Here is a 9,196-nt window from a genome sequence, read left to right as displayed (position 1 = left end):
AGTCCTCCAAGGACCACTGGGCCTCATAAAGTGGGTATCCTTAATTGAGGGAAAACCTGGCGGTTGAGAGTGATCTTGAAAAACTCACCTCCTAGCATAAACGCTGTTCTAAAACAGTACGTTTTTACAAAGTACTGAACCCATGAATCTTTTTGGGGTTCATGTTATTATTATTATTAGCATTATTACATAGTAATAGTACTAATTTTTAGTAGTAGTTTAAGTATAAGAAATTTTTATACTAACCACATTTTGTTTTGTTACAGGTCAGTACGAGTGGCTCAGAAGTATCCTGAAAAGTACATTATTAAAACGGTTCGTAAGTTGTTAAACTTCTAAGTAAATAAATTATTTTTATCGCTTGGGTAAGAGTTTATCTTGAAACTTATTCGATTCCTCCACGCTGACAGTTCTTCGTAAGGTAACTTTAATCTTTAAAAAAAAGAAGTTTCTCAAGAACTTCTACTGGCGAGGAACAGTTTTAATTAATTCATTATCCTTTTGTTGTTGTTTGCTTAAGTAAGATCCGTTAAATGGCTTATCTTGCTAAGGGAGGATTGCGGTGGATTAGGGGTCCACTTTTCGCTGCCAAGTTTTCAAGCTTCGCCAACACTTTTGGAATCTTTATCCTCGAGAGCTATACTTAGCGGTTTTTAGTAGATTAAATACTATTTTATGATACGTCTTCTATGTAATATTCTTTTCTTTTTTTTAATATTTCTTTATTACCTGATCGGCTGGAGAGCCATACATGGTTATTTTAAAAGATTTACTTTTAACGATTAATAATGTGTGGGTTTAATATCTTTCATAAAGACATCCCTAACGATTTACAACGTTATAATTACTAAGCCATTTTAAATTATAAAAATAATATAGTAAAAAAAAAAACAAGATAATATATCTTAAAAAAGTAATCGTGAATATCTAATTGAAGAGTTAAAGAAACAAATAAAATTAACAAAATAATGTTTATATTATCAATAAAATAATAAACTGACTTATATGATGAAAAAATAAAATAAATAATAATGATAATATTAAAATAAGGGGTGGACCACGGTAGCAGCGTGGTAACGCGCCTGTCTGTCAACCCATAGGATGCGAGTTCGAGTCCCTGGCCCTATCCGGGATTTTTTCAAGCACATAATTATACAATACTCGCTCACAGCGTCTCCCTAGGCATTTGTGAGGCCCTTTAGCCAATGTGTGGCACAAAAATAGTTCCACACTATCAAAACCACATCATGAAACCAGCGATGTATTTCTTAAGTATATCGCGCGAGGCTTTGGACCTCCACGGACTGCCGCGGCAATAATAATAATATATAGTTACTTGTCGAAATTGATGAATTTGCCAAATCTGATTAAAGGAAATAAAAAAAAAATGGCATCTATTGTAAATCGTTAAAAAAAAAAAAATATTACATTCGTTGCCCCATATCTTTAAAACTTACAACAATAAAAACCTAATCAAACATCATTTAAAGGTGAATATATTTGCTAAAATATGAGCCCTAAAAGAGATATTATGATGCAATAGTTTCCGGGATATATTTTTTAAAAAAGCAATGTTTAATAAAAAACATATTGAAAAATTAGTAGATATGAACTTATTTTGGGTAATCTATGTCTCAGGAACCATTAGATTTACAGATGTCTATTAACACTTAAATTAAATCTAGTTTAATTTACTGTAAAGTTTGTTACATTTATCTTCGTAGGAGTAGTATTTTTCATATTTTCTAGAATAAATGCTTTTGACTAGTAATTATACATAGTTTTCATAAAAAATTGTGTTAAAATTTTTTTTAAAAAAGTTTGAAAACGAATTATCTTTTCTCTGATCTGTATTAATAACCTTCATATACAATAAACCAATCAATTTTTTATTTTGTACTTTAAGAGTAATGCTCGAACAACATATACTTGAAGAGTGCAACTGCATAATTTAACATAACAATTTACAGAAAAAATAATGAGTTATGGAAATATCGATATTTTTTCAGATAATTTTAAGTTGATGTATTGCTATATCGATATTAAAATTTGAATATCGAAAACCTATTTACTTATTCAAAAAAAAAAAAAATTATAAAATAACATATTTCCTGAGAAACTGGTATTTGTCTATTTTATTTTATTTTCAAGTGGAGAAGATGGTCAGGGAGTTGGGCCCAGCAAAAAACACAAGTAAACAAAAAAATATTTATTCGTGCCGACGTTTCGGCCTGAATTTCAGTTCTTCATCAGTGCTATAAACAAAAAGAGATAACTGGTCAGGATAGCGTCTTTTTTGGCCGCAATCCTGACCATCTTCTTATATTTAAATATAACATAAAAAGAGATAACAACCATCATTCAGAAAAACTTTTTTTTTTATTTTTATTTATTTAATGTGATTCACAACTGTACAAATAATAAATACAATAAGTAAATATGTTGTATGTTTCATATACACTTGAAAATCTTGGGAAGGAACCACCCATTGGAGGAAGCATTTTTAAATTAGAAGGTCCTGTGGCCATCGTCTTTTCAGACGCCTCGGAGGATTATCAGAGATTGTTAAGGATGAAAGATTGATAATTAATGGGTTAGGATGGGTAAGGAGTTTGGAATGAAAAGACGCATATCTGTTTTGGGCCAAATCTGCAACGAATGGGATGTTAAGGATGAGTTTATTTGTAACGTAATAAGGAGCATCAAGGGTTTTACGTAGGATTTTGGATTGTAAGGATTGGATGCGGGAGGAATTTGGAGGAATTTGATGGTTTGGTGGAGCCCCAGAGCTCAATTCCATATGCCCAAATTGGTCTGATTATCGTAGTGTATACTAATTTTTTGTAGAGAATGGGAAGTTTGTCAAGTAAGTGTTGTAGCAATCGGAATCTACGAGCAGTTTCTTGTCGTTTCAGTCTTGTTTGTCGATTCCAAGTAAGTCTCTTGTAAAGATGGAGTCCTAAGTATAGAATCTGTTCAACAGGCCAGAGAAACTTTAAATTAAAAAGAAATTATGGACTAAAAGATTTGGAAACATACATAACAATCAATTGGATATTTAAAATTGTTGATTGTATTGTAATTGTATTGAACAGATGATCAAGCATTCCTAAGATGCTATTTAGAATCTCACGTGTACTTGATCAGCTTCAGCTAAAATATATGTTTTATGACTACCGTTTCCACACTTGATATATTTTATTACAAATATTTAAGTATCATTAGCAATTATCGTGGATATTGGAGCAGGTGGCGGTGGACTATGGGGACAGATGTGGCCGGCGCCAGTGCGCTCTCTCGGTGAGGTCCCTTCATTTGCATACAATGGCACTCAGCACCTGGCCCAACTTTCGGCAGTTATCATTCTACTAATGGATCTACAATTATTGTTATTTGTTAAACAATTGCCAAACTTTTGTATTATATGCCCTGGTTAAACGCCTTATAATTTATTAGCTAATAAAAAAAAAAAAATAACATTCTTTATTAATCCTTAGAATAATATTAAAGGTGACAGAATGATCATTTAGAGCCTTAGAGTACAATAAAAAAAATTCAAAATAAAAATGAAATTGTAAATCATCATAAATATTTTTTTTTAATTTATCTAATGTGATTTACAACTGTACAAATAATAAATACAATAAGTAAATATGTTGTATATTTTATATACACTTGAAAATCTTTGGAAGAAACCACCCATTGGTGGTACTTCAAGCATTAATTTAAATTAAAAGGTCCCGTGGCCATCTTCTTTTCAGATGCCTCGGAGGATTATCAGGAATTGTTAAGGATGAAAGATTAAGAATTAATGTGTTAGGATGGGTAAGGAGTTTGGAATGAAAAGACGCATATCTGTTTTGGGCCAAATCTGCAAGGAATGGGATGTTAAGGTATTTGTGAATGAGTTTATTTGTGATGTAATAAGGAGCATTAAGGATTTTACGTAGGATTTTGGATTGTAAGGATTGGATGCGGGAGGAATTTGATGGTTTGGTGGAGCCCCAGAGCTCAATTCCGTATGTCCAAATTGGTCTGATTATTGTAGTTTATACTAATTTTTTGTAGTGAATGGGAAGTTTATCAACTTTCGGCAGTTATCATTCTACTGATGGATCTACAATTATTGTTATTTGTTGAACAATTGCCAATTTTTTGTATTATATGCTCTGGTTGAACGCCTTTAAATTTATTAGCTAATAAAAAAAAATAATAACATTCTTTATTTATCCTGGAACTGATCCCTTTAGAATAATATTACAGGTGACAGAATAATGATTTAGAGCCTTAGAGTACAATAAAAAAATTTCAAAATAAAAATGAAATTGTAAACCATTATAAATATTTTTTTTTAATTTATCTAATGTGATTTACAACTGTACAAATAATAAATGCAATAAGTAAATATGTTGTATGTTTTATATACACTTGAAAATCTTTGGAAGGAACCACCCATTGGTGGTACTTCAAGCATTAATTTAAATTAAAAGGGCCCGTGGCCATCTTATTTTCAGACGCCTCGGAGGATTATCAGGGATTGTTAAGGATGAAAGATTAAGAATTAATGGGTTAGGATGGGTAAGGAGTTTGGAATGAAAAGACGCATATCTGTTTTGGGCCAAATCTGCAACGAATGGGATGTTAAGGTCATCATAAATATGAATATAAATATTATAATTATAAATTAAATAAGATAAAAAATAAACAATAATAATTAACGGAATGTTCTAAGAATCAAACACAAGTCAACTTAAGATAATAAACAATTCGATAAAATTGTAAATGTGTAAATTAATATTTACAATTTTATCGAATACAGATGATAAATAAATAAAGAAAGCCAACATAAAAGGTTATAAAAAAAAAAAATCTTCTAACAAGTAATAAATCTCAAAGATATAATTCTAATAAAATGAAATAAATTGTAATACTAATATCCTTATATAGTTTAATATATATGAATCAAATTCCAATAGTATGTACGTTAAATATTATTTCTCTCTTCATCTATTTACACCTTATTTGAAACTTTTTATTGTTATTCTTCCGGAATTGGGAGGACAGAAGGTGGTGGAAGATACGGGATTTGAAGATTGGAAGGGTATTAGAATAGAATTCCATAGAGAAGAGGAACGGATGAGGAATGATCTGCCACTGGCAGTTCGATGGACAGCAACATATGCCTTGGAATGTACTGGAGGATTTTAATTGAAGGATATCAGTGATGTACGATGGACGGCGGGATTGGAAAACTTGATAGAGGAAGGATGCAAGAAACTATTTACGACGGAATGAGGGGTAAAGGCACTTCAACTGTTCATAATATATTACGATATAAATCAAATTAAACTCTTCTACGATAAGTTCATTGCCATAAATGTAAAGTTATTACCTAGCTTATTTTACGACACTGAGTATCAACATCTTACATACAGAGAAATGTACTTTGATGTTTAGTCACCTGTTTTCTTATTCATTGGAAACTTATTATAAGAAAGCATTCATGTTTTCTTTTTTAAAAAACTCCTCATACGAAAGTAAAAGAGGACATAGGCACTGCTCTAGAAAACCATTTGAAGTTGGCTATAGAAGTGGACCCAGGCTTCAACACTCGAGTCGCCCCTTGGGTTTGTGTTATTCCCACTCAATGCGCCTTGTAGCTCGGCCACGTTTGTCGGAAAAGATTCATGAAATTCAAAGCATGACCTTTTCACCACTCTCTTTATATTTACTCTAACTTACTCATTCTTCTTTATTTTAATAGAATGAAGAAACAACGATTATGTTACACAACGCTGCCAATGAATTAAAAAAAATTTGAATTTAAATTTCTGGGTCATTTATTTTGTTCAAAATTAATATTACCTAATACTGTTCGTTTTTTCTGTATATAATAGAACATGAACTAAAATTTATATTGCATAATAAATATGCCTAACATATTTTAGTTATGTAAATAATATGTAGTTTTTTTATCCAAAATGTTTTTCTTTTTTTTTAATAAACTGTACATAATTAAGGACGAAAGAGAGAGAAATGCTTTATTCATCCATGCTGCACAAATACATCGAATTGCCACATTACACAGCATACTAATCAATCCGTGATCGGAGATATATAAATTACATATTTTTACATGATATAATAAAATAGAAAGAAAACATTTTTTCCTCCAGTTTTCTTTTACGATCAATTCTAGTTTACACACTAAACACAAATACTTCAATTTATTCCTTTTTTCTTTCCCTTTCTAGTACCTTCCATTTCACAATTTTTATTTCCTTTGATCGACAAATTCACTCTTCCGAATTCTCCCTCTCAGATCCTCCCCAGTGACCCGCTAAACAAATTCACTATTAGACAGCTATATGATATCGAACCAGAGAAATACTAGTCACAGCAGTAGATCAGGTTATAGTAACACAAACAAATAAATACATTTTACCAAAACAAAACTAATACATAGATTTAAAGGAAAATATAATAAAAAGTTGGTTAAAAGAAATACCTTATTGGATACATAAGTAAAAAAAAAATAAATAAAAATAATAATAATACTTAAAATAAAATAATTTAATGAATAAATAAGTTAAATAAGTTTTAAAAAAATTTACACCTCACATCCAACAATTAAAAACCTTTTGTAGACTCATATTCCCAAGTCAATAAATTTAGTCAAATTTACCTATTTTTTCTCTTTTCCATTAAATTTTAAAACGTTTAATCACAGATTAACATGACGCAACTATCAGTTATTGAATAAAAAAATGAAAAAAAAGAAGGTTAATTTGACTAAACTTATTAAACTGGGCAGAATAGTTTGCTAAAAGTTTTTAATTATTGGGTGGAAGGAAAAAATTCGTATTTATGATTGTCTTTGAGGATGGTCAGGTTATCCTAAACGGTGTTCATTCAAAGTAATAATAAAGGGTAATTTGGAATTAACTTGGATACAAATAATTTTATTTACACAAAAAATTCTATTGTCAAATTATTGATAAAATATAAATTTTGAAAGAAGATAGTTGAAGGTGTCAAAATAGTTTTCTTTTACTATGATGGTACCTTTATTGACACCCACCCGGACTATCTTTCTACAAACGAAATATACATTATTTAGAAATGACATTTTCCGGAATGATATTTTAATTTATAATTCACATTATTTTTTTAGTGGATATAAATAATTAATTAAATATTTTTTTCCTAACGCTTTTCCTATATAGCACGTAAAAAAATCTCTACACGTTTGAAAAAATCCTGAAAATGTCTCCAGGGCCCTGTTTCATAATAAAGTACAAACTAATACTGTAATTAAATTACACTGACTTGTACAATATTAACTTGTAGCTTAGTATTTTTTAATTCCTGTAATATCACTAATAGTCATCCCTATCATGAAAAAACTAAGTATTAATATTATTACCACACTAGTTTCTACACTTGTACTATGAACTAATACTATTAGCTTTCATTATGAAACAGGGCCCTGAACGACATTTCATAGGCAGAAAAAAATCATACAAATATTTTTCAAATTATGGTTGACATAAGATGTCATAGCAATGGTGCGTTAATTTTTTTTTTAATCTAAAAATACTTTTGCTATTTTTTTTGGAATTATGATGTACAGCTTTAGTGATGCATACACAATTTTATTATTTCATTTTTTGTGTTCTTTTATATTCACCATTGTTTAACAAAAGCCTCTGTATAAGGAACAGAATTATCTTACCCTTTGATGTCTGTTATATAGAAGAATCACTAACGTAAAGTGGAGTGTCTATGTTACAGCGTCGTATTTCAAGTTTGAAACGTCCTGGCGGGCTTGAAAGAAGGATCAGACAAGTACTTAAAGTTTCTTGAGTTCGCTTAAAGGTTCCCTAACAGTACCAACAGTGGGATTAGCATCATTTCTTCTTCGTAACTTCACAATGAAACAACATTCGACATAATGTTCCAAAATTCAGTTATCGAGTCCTCGTGGGTTGAGGACTGTTCATGCGAGTAATTTTTCGTTGTTAATAATATTATTCTAAAGTGAATCCCGGTCATAGATTGCAGAAAATGTTATTCCATGATTTTACATTAATTAAATATCAAAACATGTGGGATTTATGGGGGGAGGAGGTTTTATGACACCATCTGTGGTACCATACCATTGTCACCCAAGGGAGTATATGAATACTCAATTTGACGTATTTTTACTCTTTTGCCGGACATTATTGCAACGAAAATCCTGGAGTTTTCAAGATGAAATTATGAGGACGTTCATACAGAAAAAGTAACGAACCAACGATTCTTCTACATTTAATAAAAGAAGCGGTATAAGTGAATTTGCTCGGAATGGATGTTGACATCTCCTGTGAGATTTTCTTGGGGTAGGTCCCACATTTTTTATCGTTCTTGGAGTAGGACCTACATAGTGTTTCTGGTTCACCACCTACATTGAGAAAAAATTTTCACACGTATTGTTACACAAGTGTAAGAAGTATACTATTATTGTTTTTTTTAATGGTTCAGGCGATTCATCCAGTAATTGCAAAAAAAAATTTAAAAATGGCGTTTTAACAAAGAAATCTAATTAGCAACATTTTTTTTAATTGGGTTAAATTATTGAAAATATTTTTTTTACTATGTTCTGAAACCTTTAAGAACTTCTTAGGCAGGGGTGACCACATTTGACAGCAGAATCCCGTACATACCTTACCTAAAAATTCGATTCCAACACTTTATCAAGATAGATTTTTGCTAACTTTTTTTTTTTAATTTTTATTTATTGCTATTTACAACTGTACATTATAATAAATTTAGTTAATTTGATCTAAGTTAAATTGGAGTGTTACAGGCGTGTAGAGAAACTACCCATTGGTAGCACTCTTAATGACATTTTACATTAGCTGGTCTCGTGGCCATCTTCTTTTCAGGCGCCTCGGAGGATTGTCAGGAATGAAAGAGGATGCGAGATTAGAAACTAGGGGGTTTGAGTGGTTAGAGAGCTTATAATGGAAGGAGTGGTATCTGGTTCGGGCTAGATCGGCTACATAGGGAACATTAAGGTCTTTATGTATGATTTTATTTGTGACAAAGTAAGGAGCATTGAGGATTTTACGAAGGATTTTGGATTGTATCTCCTTTATTTATTCTATCTTTATTCCTTTTTTTATTATTGCTAAAAATGAGATGGTTGATTGTT

At 30.7% G+C, this 9,196-nt stretch overlaps 1 protein-coding gene across 2 annotated transcripts in view; it reads left to right on the top strand.

The window, feature by feature from the left end:
- The first annotated feature begins 265 nt into the window (after positions 1-265).
- LOC106686911 (uncharacterized) overlaps positions 266-9,196 on the top strand; it is a 110,054-nt gene continuing 101,123 nt past the window's right edge. For both annotated transcript variants that reach the window (XM_014430511.3, XM_014430513.3), the window contains exon 1: positions 266-315. The gene's annotated coding sequence lies outside the window, so the exon portion shown is untranslated. The remainder of the gene's footprint in view (positions 316-9,196) is intronic.

This window comes from Halyomorpha halys, unplaced genomic scaffold (assembly GCF_000696795.3).
Source record: "Halyomorpha halys isolate HHAL.00 unplaced genomic scaffold, Hhal_1.1 Scaffold897.1, whole genome shotgun sequence".
Classification (NCBI taxonomy): domain Eukaryota; kingdom Metazoa; phylum Arthropoda; class Insecta; order Hemiptera; family Pentatomidae; genus Halyomorpha; species Halyomorpha halys.
This window is presented reverse-complemented; position numbering and strand designations above follow the sequence as displayed.